Source organism: Pararge aegeria, chromosome 23 (assembly GCF_905163445.1).
Source record: "Pararge aegeria chromosome 23, ilParAegt1.1, whole genome shotgun sequence".
NCBI classification, from domain to species: Eukaryota; Metazoa; Arthropoda; class Insecta; order Lepidoptera; family Nymphalidae; genus Pararge; species Pararge aegeria.
This window is the reverse complement of record NC_053202.1, coordinates 9,671,900-9,691,668: the sequence shown is the minus strand read 5'-3', so window position 1 is coordinate 9,691,668 and position 19,769 is coordinate 9,671,900. Positions and strand designations below refer to the sequence as shown.

The 19,769-nt window shown below is 35.2% G+C and overlaps 1 non-coding gene across 1 annotated transcript; it reads right to left on the bottom strand.

Annotated features, from left to right (window-relative positions):
- Positions 1–4,855: 4,855 nt before the first annotated feature.
- On the bottom strand, positions 4,856–4,974 carry LOC120634415. The gene has a single exon (XR_005659243.1). It is a non-coding gene; the product is annotated as a 5S ribosomal RNA (ribosomal RNA).
- Positions 4,975–19,769: the final 14,795 nt, after the last annotated feature.

Genomic DNA, 19,769 nt, shown 5'->3' with positions numbered 1-19,769 from the left:
TGAACCAAGATAAATGTAGGTTTGCACAACCTCACAGTTAGCAATGCTTTCGATTTCCAACCAGTACAATACTATACACTATAATAATTTCTAATCCGAGATGACCGCCACAACCAAATGGTAAATTTCATGTGTTTCCACAACTTCCTCAAAATGGGTATAAAATGAAATGGCTTAACTAGTAGAAAAACACCATCTAGATAGAAATTAAGAATATTAACTAACAGAATGACAACTAAATAAATTTTATGCTTAGATATTAAACACGTGCCTGTAATTGAAATACACATTCTGAAATAGGCTGGGTGGTAAGTTGTGGTATTAAAAAAATACGAGATGTCCGTAAAAAGTGTGGCATCTGGTTACACTAATCTAAAATAAGTAAAACTTTTCGAGCTTTCCAGGATCCTTTTTGCCGAATTGACATCGTTAGGAGAAGCGCAGTTATCGTTAAGTGCGGGAAGAAAATAAAAAAAACCAGATCGTTTTAAGTTTGGCATTAGGTGATACCGCTTAAATGTACTAACACCCTCTGCTGAATATTGCTTCGTGTCTCATAGAAGAGAGTGTAAGAGCTGCCATGGAGGCAGCTCTTACACTCTCTTCTATCATTATCATTATCACCCCATAGCTGGACAAAATTATCGCAGGTTTCTTATGGAAGCGGTGATAGTGGTTAGGACTTTGGCTTCAGTTTCGGGCGGTCGAGTTCAAACATTTCTCAGTTATGAGCGTTGTAAGAAATTAAAATATCACTTGCTTCAACGGTGAATACATCCTGAGAGTTCTCAATAATGTTCTCAATGGCGTGTGAAGTCCACCAACTTAAGGAGCTGGACAAAATTATCTCAGGTCTCTTATGGGAGCGGTCATAGTGGTTAGGACTTTGGCTTCAGTTTCGGGCGGTCGAGTTAAAACATTTCTCAGTTATGAGCGCTTTAAGAAATTAAAATATCACTTGCTTCAACGGTGAATACATCCTGAGATTTCTCAATAATGTTCTCAATGGCGTGTGAAGTCCACCAACTTAAGGAGCTGGACAAAATTATCTCAGGTTTCTTATGGGAGCGGTCATAGTGGTTAGGACTTTGGCTTCAGTTTCGGGCGGTCGAGTTCAAACATTTCTCAGTTATGAGCGCTTTAAGTAATTAAAATATCACTTGCTTCAACGGTGAATACATCCTGAGAGTTCTCAATAATGTTCTCAATGGCGTGACTGAGCCAGCGTGGTGGACTACGGCCTTAACTCTTCTAATTGCGGGAGGAGACCCGTAGCCTTTAGTAGCCGTAATGGGTTGATGATCTTATGGTCTTGGAATACACAGCGCCTCGCAGTGTTACCAGCGGTAAATAAGTATGTACCTACACGTATTTTTTTTAAACTGCATTCTGAAGTGGAAGAGGTGAAGTGTGTTTAGTTTTCTTACATTTTCTTATTTTATATGCTTATAATTAACAGTTTCGTAAGATACAATTTTTGAAAAAGAAAAGTGCAGCCTTCTGCGATTTGAACACATCGGCCAGGCTGTTCTTCCTATACTCATAGATAAACTAAAACTTTAAAATTTACACACTTATAATAATTATTACTAAAAATTTATAATCTACTAAGTAGTGTTGAATTTCTTGAGGTCACTCAGGATGGAGTTTTCAAAATTCATTTATTTCAAGTAGGCCTAATATAAGCACTTTTGAAACGTCAAGTCTGTCTGTTTGTAGTGATTCTACCACCGGTTCGGAAGGCAGATTCTACCGAGAAGAAGCCGGCAAGAAACTCAGCAGTTGCTCTTTTCCTACATCAACAATTTACATTTTGCATTACATAAAAAAATCATCAATTGTATAGTAACCTCGCTGTAATAAATGTGTAAAACAAATTCTTTAAACTTGTGCATTGGCAAGTCCAAAATCACCTTAGGAATCATATTATAAAAGCGTATACTCAATCCCACAAATGATCCCTGTACCTTACGATATGCAGATGACACTAATTTATGACCATTTCTTGTTGATCATGTCGGTGTAAGATTGCAAGGCAGATCTTTTTCGCATCAGAGAGCGCAGCTCATAGGGGGACACCACAAGGTGCCCGCAAAGGAACTCATGGTCCAGGCGGAGTCTTCCGAAGCGGGGACATTCCCGAAATAGATGGTCAAGGGTTTGGCTGGTGGAGTTGTCACAAGGGTACTTATCGTCAGTGGTGATGTGGAAGCGGTGTAGGTAGTGTTTGTTGTATGCGTGGCATTTATACACGCATGTGGTGGAGAGTGGCTAGTTTTATTCAATTTTTTGTTGTCTTTATGTTTCTTCAGTCAAGTCAAGTCAAGACAAATATTTCTTTATTCAAATAGGCACATAGATGGCACTTTTGATGCGTTGATTATTTACAAAATGTGAACATAGCAGTGAGTAGTGATGGCGGTAACTACATTCGTAACTTAAAACTAAAGCTACGAGAGTTCCAAACGCGCCCTGGTCTTCTATCTATTTAGTGTGTTAAAGAAAATATTGTTTTTGCGTCAAAGAGTAACATCCATCCATATAACCGTGCATCGTCACAAACTTTCGGGTTTATAATATTTGTAGGATTAAATAAGTGGATACATGCAAGTAGACCTGATTCTATCTCGTTGGTCTAGTGGTCAGCATGTTCAACTACGGATCATATGGTACTGGTTCGAATCCAGGGACGGGATAAAAAATACCTATAAAAAATATAGTGCATTTTTCTAAGAATGTCCAGTACCAAAGTGAACGTCAAGTCGTTTGTCCCGGTTTTTAACACTTACTTGTGGTAATAGTCGTTAAAAGACACCAACCCGCATTGGAGCAGCGTGGTGAGTATGTGCTCTAAAACCCTATGAGACGAGCCCGGTTCCGAGTTGTCGGACATTAATAGGCTGCGGATGATGATGTTGATGAGATCTAATTCAGTTAAATTGATACAGACAGTAACCACGCAGATAATTTATATAAAGACTCTTAAATTAAGCTGCCAACGGAATTAGTTTGCAAACTGAAGGAGCCATGCATCGCGCTAAACTTGGTACAGTGAAGTGACTTCAAACTTTGAGTTTAGAAGTCACTACACTTGGCTTACAAAGTCGCAAAATGCAAGCGCAAATATAATACTTGGTGATTACAAATGATCAAGTACTAACAGCGCTTAAGCGTGTCTGATATACTACATTTTATTTAGACATTAACTACGTAGGTAATTTACATAAAGACGAGTCTTATATTAAGCTACCCACGGAATTAGGTTGTAAACTTAAGGGTATGCAACTCGCTAAACTTGGCGGATTGAAGTTGAAGCGACTGCTAACTTTGAGAATATTAAGCGTAATTAACACTTCCTCTGAGCTATAAGCAAGATAAAAGTAAAATTGTTCAGTCTGTTTTCAACCGACAAAGACCTACAACCGACCGAAAGTTTTTTGTTATGTTTGTGTATATCTTATATCTTTAAACTAGCAATTCTTGTATATATATATATATATATAATTGGAATCTCGGAATCGGCTCCAACGATTTTCATGAAATTTAGTATACAGGGGGTTTCGGGGGCGATCTAGCTAGGATTCATTTTTAGAAAATTTCATTTTATTTGTGTTTTTCGGTAATCGGTTATTGGTGCAACGAAGTTGCACGGGTCAGCTAGTTATAATTATGTGCAATAAAAAAAATTAACCATTTTTTATGATACTTGATCAACTTATTTATAACTTTGATAAACGATAAGTACCAATTCGCGAGTAGATCTAATACAGTTAATTAAAAATAAAAGAATAATTAACATAAAAAAAAGGAAACTTTATAAACAGTCTTGTTGACAAAGAACAAGAAAATTACTGCAAAAATTTTACTACCGGTATTTTCCATACCGATAGCTAATTTTTTCTTTTTTCAAAATCATCGCCACGTCTTTGGGTTACAAGGATGGATCAGCTTTTGTCACAGATTTCGTGTTTGATAACCATGGTCACAAAGTCTTAAAATTGTAATCCTTACAAATGATCGGGTAGGTACTTACTGAGTTAAAGTGTTTCTAACACACTACAATTTATTCAGTAATTAACTACATAGGTAATTTACATAAAGACTATCTTAAATTAAGCTGCCGACGGAATTAGGTTGCAAACTGAAGGCGGCATGCAACTCGCTAAACTTGGCGGAGTGAATTGACTTCTAAATTTTGAGAATATTATGCGCAATTAACACTCCGTCTGAGCCATTGTCGAGAATACCGTAAAGTTGTCAAGTCTGTTTGACAATTTTAAAAACAGCATAAAAAATCTCTTTATTTCCCCTCGTGTGTTTGTCTATGAGCCAACTCACAATAACCTATTTATTGTCGAAAAAAAAAATTAATAACGCAGAATGGAATAATAGCGTTTAATCACCGAGACTCTGTAACATAATTAACATATAAGTGTTTAGAAGGTAGACCTATCCGTAAACTGTATACGATTAGTGAGATTCCACATTAATTCTATATTTAAACGATACATAAATGAAATGCAAGTTGTTATTAAGTAATTCACTAATAATTACGTACTTTATTTATTGATTAAATTAATTTCTTTCTTTAAATTAATTTACTTTGAAATGTTTTCTTACGTTTAGTAGCTTTTGTAGTAAGCTAGTTAACTTTCACGTGATAAGTAGAAAATCTCACACTCTGTCTGCTCTAAAGCTTTTACCAAGAATCTATCAAAAATCTGCAGGCAAAATATTCACCAAAGCAGACGCAGCAACTTGACTTTCTTTTTCGATATTAATTTTATTTAAAAAAGGTAAAAAAGCCATTAAATGGACTTTATTCATTTTAGATTCTTTTCAAAACAAAGCAAAAAGCCAACATCACGCGGTGTTCCCAGGCGGTCACCCATCCAAGTACTGACCGCGCCCGATGTTGCTTAACTTCGGTGATCGGACGAGAACCGGTGTATTCAACATGGTATGGACGTTGGCGACAGATTTGTTGAATTACATAGTCAAAATATGATCATCTGTCAGATAATATAAATACATCAATGGTAGCGTTAAACGTTTAACGCAACCTTTTTGAAAGTTGCATTAGAAGATTTCCTTCAAAAATTAATTCACCATTTTGTGGTGGTGATCAGTACTGTACTAGTCACTGTACTTACTACCTTTCATTTGATACGCCTTCTAATGGATGTGGCTATCTAGGACCGATTTTCTTCAAACATAGCTAAGAACACTCCCGACTAATTTACCTTTAAAAAACACACACACTCACACACGCACACATACAAACACACGGTAGCATCAAACTTATAGCACACCGTCGCTCTTGAGTCGGCGGTTGATAAAGCGAAACCACAATTAAATGAGCAAATAAAAACTTATTGATCGTAGTCTAAAATAATAAACCTTCCGGTCGGGTGAAAAACATTAGTAAATCTCACGAAACCTTGTTAAAAATGGCAATATTGGGAAACAAAAGACCGTTATTTTCGTTTTCCGTTGGCATTAAAAGCTTTTCTGTAACAATACCCGCACCTTTGTTACTCTATCGCTTCAGAAATTTATCCTATCACGTTGTAAAGAGATAAAACGTGGGCGCTTTTCTGGAATGTTCGCTGTTAGACAGGTGTTCGTTACAAGTGGCTAAGACGTTGTGCATAAATAGTTTTTCGGCCAAGTACTTACTTTTAAGGCTTAAATGACAATGTAAGATGGTGCTAATAAAAAGATCACTACTCACTGCCATGTACACATTTTGTATATAATCAACGCATCAAAAGTGCCATCTATGTGCCTATTTGAATAAAGAAATATTTGACTTTGACTTTGACTTTTGACTTTGCTTATAATAAAACTGTAACGGGTCGAATTCTGTACATTGAATCGATACTGAACCCAAAAGGTATTTTATTTTAATTTTGGAATGTATGGCTATGTCTTGGTTGCGCATAATGCTAAAAGTACTGTTTGAATTCAAACGAAACTTTGCATGTTTTGAGTTCATACTAATGACGTAAGTTTTATCTCATTAGTAGAAGTAGAACTTTTTGTGACAAAGCTCGTTCAGGGCTCTACCGCGTGCTTATTTCTGTCGCTAAGCATTACTGTGTTCCGTTCTAAAGGGCGTGGTTTCAGGTGTAATTTCAGGCGCATGAGGCTTACCAGGGCTTATGAAGCGATAACAGCCTAGTACATCGGCTTTAAAAAAAAATTCAAAATTCATTTATTTCAAGTAGGCCTAAAAATATAAGGACTTTTGAAACGTCAAGTCTGTCTTCGCCAAAGGGCCATCGCCCTGAACGGTTACCCCGAGCCCCACTAGGGACTCCGAGGAAGACTCTAGAGCAAGTCTGTCTGTAGTCTGTTTGTAGTGACTCTACCACCGGTTCGCAAGGCAGATTCTACCGAGAAGAAGCCGGCAAGAAACTCAGCAGTTGCTCTTTTCCAACATCAAAAAATTTACATTTTACATTTTAACATTCATTTTTCTATCTTGTGAGAGATGAAAGCGGAGCCGGATGCTTCCAAGCAACCTATGTCATTAAGAAATTCATCAATTGTATAGTAACCTCGCTGTAATAAATGTGTTTTAACATATTCTTTAAATTTATGCATTGGTAGGTCAAAAATGAATCGTATCGTATAAGTAATCGTAAATCGTTTCGTAGATACCGAGTTCGAGCCCCAGCACGCACCACTGACTTTTCGGAGTTATGTGCGTTTTTAATTTAAGCAATTTAAATATCACTTGCTTTAAACGGTGAAGGAAAACCCTGTGAGGAAACCTGCATGCCTGAGAGTTCTCCATAATGTTCTCAACGGCGTGTGAAGTCTACCAATCCACACTTGGCCAGCGTGGTAGACAACGGCCTTAACCCTTCACATTCTGAGGGGAGACCGATGATGATGTAGTGTGCCGATAGCGGGTTGATGATGATGTATATACCGTGAAAGTAATAGGCTTCTATTCCTCAAAATAGTGAAGCCTATAAAAAGAAAACCAATTCGATAAGTGAAGTATTTCGCTCGTTATCGTGACCACAAGATACGGGATCCGCACATACAGACACACAGACGTCCAAGACAGAACTTTTGCAAACAATTATTTAATTAGTTTAAATAATAAAAAGAGATTTTAAAATATCATGAGTGTTAAAAATAGTGTCTCAACATTTTTTATTCACTTATAAAAGCAATAAAGAATAAAAAAGTGACATTTTGAGTTGGAGAATCACTCGGTGTGCGTAAACTAAAGCGTCAACGCTTATGAGTCGTGAGATAGCAAACATTTGGAAAGAGTTCCAAAATGCAATAGATTGTGCTCAATACTCAATTGAGTTAGATACGTATATGTGTATATAAATGTGGATCTCAGTAATCCATCGCACATTCAATTTATCACGTAGGCAACAAACATGTATCAAACTGAATTCAGTTTTTGTTTTGCTCTCAGTTTGTGGATCAGCGAGGGAATTAATAGGTAGTTTCGATTTACTTTCAATTAGATATATTGTGTTTATTCATTCAAGTAGGTCACGTATCTGAACGTAATTTTCTACGTCGTTTTCTTTTTCTAAAACGTAGTCAAGTTTTTGTTTTATTCTATTTATTCGAGTAGGTCAAGCAGAGATAATTTGTACTCATGGTTTTCTAATAGCTAGATCATTCTAAGGGCAGTTTTTATTAATATCCTCAGTACATTAATTTGAGAGAGATATTAATAATACGGTATATAGTTTTGATGATGTTGATGAATGGTGAATGATTTATTTATTTCTCCACATTACTTATAAGTATGAGTACAATATAATGTTGCTTACGGGCTATTTTGTTACACATTTATAATGTGGGGACTGATGCTTGAACTAGGTAGAACCTGTATCTCAAGCCACCAGGCCCTGATGAACGTTCTATTCTATTGTAAATATTCATTCATATATAAATGTACGAGCGTACGTGATACGTTCATATAGCAATGTACGAGCACTTGGATGTCGCCTTCTTCCGGCATTGGTTGTAACAACATCGCAGTGCGAATCGGAAATAAACTTTTTTTTTTAGTTTTAATTATTTTATTTTTTTAGTTTTTGAAATTTGTAATTGTACGAGTACTTTGATATTGTTTTTAATTTTTTTTTGTATTACTTGCAATTTTAATTTGATTTAAGTTAGTATTGATTTAAGATCGTAGTCGTAGTGTACATATCTGCTTTTCTTCACAGTATTTTTTGTATTTTTGTTTTAATTTTTGTCATTTTTGTCATATGGGTATTTGGCCTGAATTAAAAGCATTTATTATTATTATTATTATTATTATAAAGTCGAGTGGAAATACCTATTCGAGTTTTTCGGAGCAGGGATGATCTTGAAATAGTTCTCTAAAACTTTATAACGTAGTTCTCTTAACGTTGGCTTCGGTTAAAATGTAGTTTTTTTATGCTTTCAGTAGGAGTATAAGAGAGAGACGTTAGTAGTAATGCGGGTAGTTTGGATTTAAGTTCTATTCTGCTGACCCTACTAATTATTTACTGGAGTAGGTTACATATAGATAATCCGAACATCATTACTCTCCTTACTTATTTTATAAATGCGAATGGATCTTTGTTTATTATCCTTCCTTAGCTCCTTAACTAAGCTACCAATAAACTTGATTTTTGGCATAGAGTTAATTGAAAGACGCAGAGTAACTCAAGCTACCATTTATCCCGGTAAAACAAAAGCTAGTAGTTCTCTCAAAACTAAATATTTTCTAACGTAGTTCCCTGAACGTATTATGGGGAGTTTAAAAAGTAAGTCTCCGTTTTGATCTCACTTTATTACGTACAACAAAATTACATTAGTAATTTCATTTCACCAATATTTTTGTTTTTTTTAGTTTTTCTTTTCTTTGTAATTTATATTTTTTTACATTATTTTAATTTTCCTTTTTCTTTTTTTAGCTGTTTCCAGCAGCCTTATGTACCCAGCGGATTTGCATGCTATGTTCGCATCGAGAAGGCACAATTGTATACAAATGCCAAATAGTGCTACAGATTATATTAGAGTAAGCAGTTGATTGTCAGTTTTGCGAAAAAAATAAAAAAAAAAAAACAGAGAGGGAACTACCCTAAGCAGAAATATACGTTGTATTCTTTTATAATTATATTTTACTAGACGTGCTCAGCGGCTTTGTCCGCGTTATTTTGGGAGGCAGCGTACTGCTACATAGTCTATACGAGTATGAGATTTTGAGATTTTTTCACAAACAATATTTTTATCTTACGTATTTTTTTTAATGAAAAGTATACTATATTATTTCTTATACCTCTAAGAATATGTATAAAAAGTTTTATGAAGATCGGTTCTGCAGTTTCGCGTGAAAGCCTTAACAAACAAACTTACATTCACATTTATAATATTAGTAGGGATTCCATTACTTATATTTTTACTCAGAGAGTAATAGTTAGACACGGCAAGATCCCGTGACGATGAGACATTCGTTAGTTTGTAAATGCTGGTAGTTTATCTTTCTTATAAATTAATTTATTATTACCCCAAAAAAATAAAACCAGAAATAGGACAGGACCAGAAAATAAGGCACTTAAAAAGTAGGATACAAAAGGCGGCCTTATCGCTTAGTGGAGATCTCTTCCAGGCTAGGGAAAGCCGAGAGATTAGGGAAGAATTAGGATTAGGGAAAGCCGAGAGAAACCGAACGGTTGGGTGTATTATTATTGCCTACCTACATATTTACTATGTATATAATAATAATAATAATTGCTTTAATTCAGGCCCAATACCCATATGACAAAAAAATAAAACAAAAAATACAAAAAAATATATGTTTATGTATGTCCCCAATACATTTAACAAGAAATACTTCAAGATAAGTGAGCTAAGCTTTCCAACATACGTACGTACATAGTGAAAAACGGAATATTTCAATTAAGTATACTCATTGAAATATTCCAAATTCATTTATTTCAAGAAGCCTGAAGGCATACTTTTTAATACCTTTTTATACGTCAAGTCTATCTGTTTGGTAATCAGTCTACCGACGGTTTGGTTAATTGGTGCCAGCAGCGTTTCTCAAACACTTTCTGTAAGTATTACCGTAAAAGGTGCGTCGGGGATCGAACTCAATCACATCAAAAATGAAACCGAAGTCCTGACCGAAGACCTATTACCTTTTCTATGCTCATTAAATATTAATTAACGAATTTACATAATATTTGCATTAGAACATAAAGAAACAAATGTCAAAAGCAATTTCTCTCTAAAGAATCCTTTCAAACTAAATTCAAAACCTACCCTCGAAATCGATTCGCGCCCATTACAAAAGTTTACGCCTCGATATTACTTTTACCAAAGATTATGTGAATATGATAAAATATTTGGGGAAACTTCGTTAAAGTCCCATCGTCATTATAAATTAGATTTTCGGAATTCGTGGCGCGAGCGTGAACGCGCCCTTTTCCAGGGGTTTCCAACATTTTGTAAATAAAATACAATACAATAGTCAAGTTTTGGAAATTCCACTTTGACGCGGTACTAAATCTATTTCACCGGTTTTAAATGACGATGCAACTGAATAATAAAACATTTATATGTATTATTATTATTTAAATATGTAGTTGTTGGCTGAACTAGTGCAAAATAAAATACCAATATCTGGTTCTGTGTAAAATAAAACCAAATTTATCCCACGGGAACTGTACATTTGGAATAAAAAGCTGATGTGGTATTCGAGATACAGTCTCTTTCTGTGTAAAATTTCATTCAGATCCATTCAGCCATTATATATAAACATCCATACAAACTTTCGAAATTATAATATTAGTATAGATTATTCATTATCGATGACCGCTCTTTTTATACGTGCTGTTTTTTGTTCAGTCAGGCACGGTCTGAGAATTCATGGCGCCCTATGTATTCTCAGACTGTGCCTGACTAGATGGACGAAGCAGAGCAATTTGGCATAGCGTTGAAGTGCCTATAATTCGTCCCAGTTGGTCCAAGAACAAAAAATCGATACGCCAAGCGACGACGAACCGATCTTGCCAACCCCTGACCCAAACGCTATCACGTCTCACGCATCAGTTACGACAGGTAGCTATAGTAACATATTGTTTATTACATTTCATAACTTGCTACATTTCATAAGGTTTCTTGGATTCGACAATATAGCATTACCTACAAGCTGAACGATGCTGCTTTTAAGAAAAAATAAAAAATAAAATAAAATTGCTGCATATTATTTCACATATTATTTTCGACGGCCGATTGGCGCAGTGGGCAGCAACCCTGGCGGTGGGAGTCCAAGGCCGTGGGTTTGATTCCCACCACTGGAAAATGTTTGTGTGATGAACATGAATGTTTTTCAGTTTCTGGGTGTTGATATGTTTATTATAAGTATTTATGTATACTATTCATAAAAATATTCATCAGTTATCTTAGTACCCATAACACAAGCTACGCTTACTTTGGGACTAGATGGCGGTGTGTGTATTGTCGTAGTATATTTATTTATTTAATATTTATTTCATATGGTGTGTGCCCGCGACTTCGTCCGCGTTTGTTGAGGATTTTAAATGAATCACTTTGATACAGATGATAAAACCAGGATTAAAATAATGCAATGTCTATCTCCACCATGCAAGCAATGTCTATCTCCACTATGCAAATTTAATCAAGATCCGTTGTGATTCAAAGCAGTTCAAAAATAAAACTTTTTAACAATGATTTTACAAATACCGCGGGAACCGTCAGTTTTCCTGGGGTGGGTTTTTGTTTTACAATAAGTACTTTAATCATGAGGTACATAACTTTTATTCATCAACAATAATTTTCTTCGCGCACGCCGAAAGTCAGTCAGCACTATAATTGGTAAAACTTTGTATGAGGTCACCTTTTAAAAATAAATTCAAAATTCAAAATTCATTTATTTCAAGTAGGCCTAATATAAGCACTTTTGAAACGTCAAGACTCTACCACCGGTTCGGAAGGCAGATTCTACCGAGAAGAAGCCGGCAAGAAACTCAGCAGTTGCTCTTTTCCAACATCAACAATTTAAATTTTAAATTTTAACATTCATTTGTGTGTTAAAATCTACTTATAATTATATATATTATGTTTGTTATAAATTTATATAAATGATGTATTTTTATATATTACGTATATTTAAATTATATACTTATGTATTTGTATCTTTACATTTTGGTATTTATGTATCAACACTCTTGGCACTATCCCGTTCTCTTGCTGTAAGTTCTATCTACAAATGTTGCCTGTAAGAGATTGTTGCAGCAATAAGGCCGCCTTTGCATGTCTACAATGTGTACTGTATACTCCTTACTGTTTATTTTCCTGTATGTTATACGTGCAATAAAGTGTTTCTTCTTTTTCTTCTTCTTCATTTGTTTTAATATTCCACTTTATTCAGATATTGATTTCAGGTAATATTTTCGCTAGTGTACAATTAAGAAATAAAAAGCTCCGATTACGTCCATCCCCTGACTTTATCCTTGAATAAGTTCTTCGTAAATTTTAACAAAAAACCTCTCTAGAAAAGCAAGATAAAGTTAAGCCTACCTGCCTACAATCAAAATAATGAATTAACATTCTAGGCCACTTGGGACTGCCTAAACCGAGCTTTGGGATTTATTTTCCTAAAAAAATAAATTCACTTCATTTTTAAAACGTATCTTCTTGCGGCGATTTTCTGGAAATAAAACACTCGTTTTAATATGATCTTCTAAAATTAAATTCAGTCTTTGAATAATACCCCTCTGAGAATTTGTCGAGTGATTCTAGATTCCCAATAGAAGTGTTAGTTACAGAGATTACCGCATTTAAACATACAAACAAAAAAAGCAAACATGGTGCATTTTTGTTAGTTACCACCACCGTTAAAGACCGTTGATGCTAAGCGATGTAGGGTAAAAGTTTAGCCCGCTGCCACCTTAAACTGCCTCATCACTTGTCACTCAGATTGCAGATAAGGGCTAACTCGTAGTGGAATATTATAAGAAATCTTCATCATTGACTATAGACAGCACAGACCTTCCCTCTCATAGGAGAATCGGTTTTAGAGTATAGACCCACCACACTGGTACTATACTACGTGTGTGCGTGGTGGGTCTGTACTCTAAAACCATCCGGTGGGCTTTGATATTTGTATAACGTAAGTGATAACAAGTTCGACCAACTGGCCGACTGGGTTTGCCTAGAGGAGTTTTTTAGAAAAACCCAATATAGGTTACCCTACGATAATTTTTGCAAACATCAGAGTCAAACCCAGACCTTCGCGATCCATAGTCAAAAATTATAACCACTAGATCAACGAGGCAAGTAGCTGCTACTCTTTAGTAAATTTCATATTAAATTTTCATTTTATGATTTATAGCTACCAGGTGGGCTGACGGCGCAGTTTATGGCGAGGTCTGGACAGCCATTAAACATGGCGCGGGGAAATAACCTAATAGTTAGCTACGGTTTAAACTGTAAGAGGCATTTTCGTGTTGTTGTTACTATATACATTTTAACTAGCGGTCCCCAGCGACTTTGTCCGCGTATGAGATGAACTTCATACTTTTACGAAACTAAACTTCTGACGTACATTATATTTGGCGATATTTTAATATTTATATCATCGAAGGTATTGGGAGTTCTCCAAAGGAATAATCTATCCCGTTTTTCCAACATTTTTCATTAATTCACAGCCAATGTTAATGTGTGTGTTTTTTTTTTTAATTCTTTATTTATTCGGGACTTTTCTTAACAATAAGAATGTCAGCCCAATCGTTCCCTTTACAAAAACTGATACTTCCTTTCTCTTATCTGAACTTAAAATCTAATAGCATTCTGGCTACCTCTGAATAAGGTGCCGCCAGGATATTTTGCCAAATACCCACATCATGAAGATTTATTTCAAATTTACATTTTAATTGGTCCCTCATTGGCCTATTCCGAACACACTCCCCCAACAAATGGGGTAGTGTGTTCTCCCCCATCTTCGTCTATATTACAAATTTCACACTTAGGTGAACTGACCCTTTTCATAATGTGTGTGTTTTTATTGCTGCACCTGCTGGTATGTCTGTATAATGATGACGTCTAATGGTAAATGGTAATTCACTGATCGGTTTCTACGCGACATCGTACCGGAACGCTAAAGCTCTTAGCGGCATGTCTTTGTCGGTAGGGTGGTAACTAGCCCCACCAGAAGCCTTCCACCAGACACTAGCCATGGTCGAAGCCTCACGCCAGACAATTCCTATACTTTAGTTCTATGAGACGGCGCAAAGATACCTCCCGGTGTCAGGTGTAGTCGTTATCAAAATCCCGCTAGCCATGTGTTGTCTCTAAATATTTTGTGAAAACTGTCCGTTTAGAAATTTCCACGAGCTTACCGATCTAACTCCGTGAATGTAGGTACACTTTTCTCACATGGTTTGTTTTTACGCGCTGCCACTTTCGGGCTTCAAAAGCAGCTGGCAAATATCCTCTATTTGGAATATGGAAACGGTAATGCACGAATGATTTCATAGCACGAAGCTTCAGAACTTTTAACGTTAGAATTTTGCTGTGAATTTTTCGTGTTACTCTGTCGCATAGTTACGTTTTATTTTTATTGAATGTTTCACGAACCAGCATTCGAAATGTGGGTATACCGAAAAATACTCGAAATCAAGTGGCACAGTTTCACATCTAATGATAAAGTACTAAAACTAGTAGGGAAAGACCGAGAACTGATGTCCACCATTATGCGCAGTAAAGTAGCTTTTTTTGGCCGCATACAAAGAGGATTCCAGTTTTCCTTTCCAAGACCAGGTAGTTGACACTACGATTTTTTTTTTCTCGCCGATTAGATAGTTATACATGTAGATTAAGATATAACAACGTTCAGCCTTTAAATGTGCAAAGAAAATCTTTGTTGGAATACTTACACAAAATAGTGCGTTCTTACATTGACTCTCCTGTTTTGCTGTCTTTTTTTTTTTTTTTAATTTATTACCACACAAAACAGAACAACAATTAATAAAAATAAAACGAGCCATTCTCCACCACATGCGTGTTTAAATGCAGCCAATAGATGGGACGGATACTCTTGGAGATTTTCTTACAAAAAAAAAAAATTTTATTGATAGATATTTATACTAAATCTTGTAGCAGAAATCCCAAAACCAGTATAATTGTTGAGAAGAAATCTCCAGGACGTCAAACGAGCTGCTGAAAGCTGCAGGCATAAATTACCCGCGGAATTAGAAAAATAGCATCTGCACCATGCCTGACTTACCTTCGGGGAATTTTTATAGTAATATTTTGCATCCTGGAGGCTCCCATAAAGTACATTATATCACTGTAAAATAAAGGGTTCCTGCAGAATTAAAAAAAATGCAAATAGCAGTTAAAGACCGCTAAGAAATAAAGAAATCATCATCATCATCATATCGACCCATTACCGGCCCACTACAGGGCACGGGTCTCCTCCCACAATGAGGAGGGATTAAGGCCGTAGTCCACCACGCTGGTCCAGTGCGGATTTGTGGACTCCACATACCTTTGAGAACATTATGGAGAACTCTCAGGTTTCCCGATGATGTTATCCTTCACCATCAAAGCAAGTGATATTTTTAATTACTTAAAACGCACATAACTTAGAAAAGTTGAAGAGCGTGCTGGGATTCGAACCTGGCCCCACGAAAGTGAAGTCGAGCTCTTAACCATTGCCCTAGCTTCTTAATAATATATTATTGACGGGTTCCTCACTCTGGGAGCGTGGAGTGGTTTTTTTTTATAAATTTTTAATAGTTTTTTATTTTCCTTTTATAATTTCACTAATGAAAATTAAAAAAAAATAGTATATAAATAAATGATAGATATAATCAATAAGTAGTTGATATTAGTTTCAGCATAAAGGAGTAAGCTACCAAACCGAAACGATGTCGAATGACCGGCACGGCTTTGCCAGAATGTTACTTAAACTGCTATAGCAGAAGTTTTCCAGAAGTAAAATCGAAACCCAATAAATTGAGACGCTGTTTCGGACAAAACTTAATTTCAAAGTTCTGTTTTGCATCGTCCGCCCACGATCTGAATAGGCACTAGTTAGCAAGTTATTTGACTGCCACATCTGCGGGCAGGGTCTGTCCGTCCGTTTTATGTCGATTTACATGAATTTCCCGAGAGATAGTTGTTCAAGAATGATGCACGGTCCGGCAAAGTCGATTGTTGTTCTAAAACTTTCAATAACCTTTTCGATAAAGCCGTTTTAAAAATATTCTTTTGGCCTGAGGACATACTTAGACATAAAGCCAAGAAAAACCCCGTCATAAGTTAAATCATGCTATAAAATAAGTCTATTGGTCATTTCCATTGACTTTTGAACTTTTGAAATATCATTTTCATCGTTAGAGGGAAAAGATAATCTGCAAAATGGTGTGTCAAACATCAATTTCGTTAAACTACTAACGTTTATAAATAATTGCTACTAAAATTTTATAAATAATTGTTATTGATTCACGGAAATCAATAACAATTATTTTTAAAATTAGTGTAGTAATCGTTTTAAATTCGAGAATTGTTGCGTTAAAGATATAAAATAATAAAAAAATTACAGGCCTTTATTGTTGATATTATATGTTTGTCTAGTATTACAGATTATTTTCACTAACAATCGTCTTATGGGGCCCAAAGTTAGCGACCACTTCTCAAGAGAACATTACGTCTCGGCGTAAGATATACAACAAATATAACTCTCGGCGCACTCATTTATAATACCCGCCTGCTTAAAAAGTTACATTATGACCCGGGAAACGTTGAGTTTTAACCCAGTGCGAAATTTATCCGTAGCACGAATCCCTTTAAACTAACAGCAACGAAATCCAATTTAGGATTTCAATTTCAGATAAATACCTACGAGTGGAAATTAGAAACAGCTCTATTCCAGTTAAATCCACCATACACTATAAACTTTCAATCTGTCAACTGAAAAGGTTGGTTGAAAGCATGGCACATTTTGTATTAAACACACATCAAAATTATGTATACAGCGTTAAATAAAAATTACTGCAAAGCTCTCGGCCTGTAGATGTGTACATACAAACTAACAACTCTTGTTAAACTACTTTTTTTAACTCTACCTAGTATATTTGTACAATAATCAACATTTTACATCGATACTTGTTATTACTCTGTAATGTAACGTCGGCAAAAGCGCACGAACCTCGACTCTATCGTCCGTGATCGTAGCGATTTGGGCACAGGGACATGTATTTGGTTTACAGTGTAATGTAAATTTACAGAAATGACATTATTTCATATTTTTTGTATGAAATAAATTTATACTGAATTTTGTAAAGTCGTAGAAGTCAAAAGTTGTTACTTCTCGAAAGGCTCTCCTTTATCACTTAGGTTTGGAAAAATATGCAAAAAAAAAAAGTTGGTCGAGCCGTTTCCAAACAGTCTGTGCCCGAACTTAATTAATTAGGTTTTGATTAAATGTTTTTACCTATACTTGGAGGAAATAATAATATTTCAACACATTTTTAGGATCATTATTGTGATAAAAGTTATACGCTCAACTCCATAAAGTATTCTGTATTTATCGCAAACGATCACTAATTTACTTCCGTTGCCATAGAGCTCGTCAAAGAGGTAGGCAAAGTACATATCGGTTTTCAGCCATCACAGCCATAACTCATACCCTAGAGGCCTGGGCTTAAAGCCAACGTACAAACGTCTGCTGTAAGTTAAACGACGCTATGCATCGCAGTGATAGATCCCCTGTGTTTACTTTGTTACCAGATTAGAGTGACCATGAGCAACATTGTAGTACTAACTGTCCTGTATCTAAATTCGCATCATCATCATCATATCAATCCATTACCGGCCCACTACAGGGCACGGGTCTCCTCCCACAATGAGAAGGGGTTAAGGTAAATTATTGATTGATTAGCTATATTCTCTTTGACAATCAAATCGTTTTAAATATCAAAATTTGCCTTTGGGTTCAAGTTATAAAAGAACAGTAGAATGTCTTCTATAAATTAACCAAAGGTTATTCTCCATGACTGGAAATTTGCGATCTGGATTTCTATGCCATCGCGATCATTTAAAAAAATCATAACTATATTAAAACCATAAAATTCTCCGTATTTCGAGCAGATGTCAGTTATTTATAAACATTGTCATCTTCATTCTGTCTGAAGGTAGCTACAAAAGAACTATTAAAAAAGCTCTTCAAGCTAATTGAAATATTAGTATTATTTTCGAGAACTTAAAAATTATTTTCTCTGATTAGTCATTTAGTCTTCTAAGTTGAATGTGTGTTCTCTTTATTTCCTTTCTTTTATATGAATCAATCAATTAGTTTTTCTATTCCTTTGTTGATTTTTTTGTTTTGTATCTTTTTAAGTAGCACTAGAGATTTTTTATTTATTTACTTATTTTTTTTTATTTTTTTGCATTAAGTTAATGCTAATAGCTATGACAGCTAATTTTTATTTTTGATTAGGTACTTTAGGTACCTACAATTAATATTATCTATCATAGTAAGTGTTACCTGTATCTACATCGTATCGCCCAGTAGGGCGATACGATGTAGATTGTGAGGAGCAGTAGCTCCTCACAATTTTATGTGGATAGTGTTGTGGATTACATATTAACCCCATTTTTTTTTTTTTTTTGTTTATTTTAAGAGCTATTGTTGTAATATGTAATTGTTTACTGTCCCAAAAAATTAAAAATAAAAAAATAAAAAAAATATTATTGTGAATAAGAAACGACGAAATACGGCGCTCTTTACAAAAAAGGTAATTGTACAAAGTACTAGTCGGTTTTCAGCCATCACAGCCATAATTCATACCCTAGAGTTCTCTTGGCTTAAAGCTATCGTACAAACGTCTACTGTAAGTCTCAAACGCTATAGATTGCAGTGATAGATGTCCTGTGTTGATTTTGTAACTAAACTAGTGTGACCACGACTAACACTGTAATACTAACTATTCTGGATTTTAATTGTCTATGACAATCGGATTCCAGAACAGCAGAGAGTACCTTAGAGATCATTTAATGAAATAATATCTAAAGTAAAACTACAATTTAGACAGCATGGTCACCCTAATCTTCTCAGAGCCTGCTCAGAGCTTGAGTACATTCCGTACATAAAATTATTATGAAAACAATGATGCAATTTAATATCGATAGAAAAATATTGTTAAGTTCTAATCTGTATTAAGAATAATGCTGAAAGATTGTTTGTTTGTTTGAACGTGCCAATCTCCGCTAGCTAGTCGGATATAATAATATTAATATTTTTTGTTAAATAGGGGAATAAAAATATGTAAGAACGCGCTTAACTCAGGAATTATCAGCCCCTCTGTAAAGAATACCGATCTAACCCTTAGGCTATCACTGGCTCTATTAAATACATAGTGGTATGTAAAAACAAGCCCTTGGATTGTATTGTAATCCTCATAACAATGAAAAAATATTTAAAAGAGCAAGCAAATATTATGCCTTTGTGAATAAATTATGAATGGATAAAATTTATGAATTGGTCATACATACATTTTGTCGTTGTTGAGAGCGAAGGGTGCTGGTATACCGAAATTTATAAAAACAACAAAATTCAAAATTCATTTATTTCAAGTACTTTATAAGCAGTTTTAAAACGCTAAGTATGTCTGTTTGTAGTGATCGGTTCGGAAAGCAGATTCGACCGAGGAGAGCTGGCAACATCATTAAATGTAGTTTTGTACATAATATATAAATTTTACTACGCCAGGATTTAT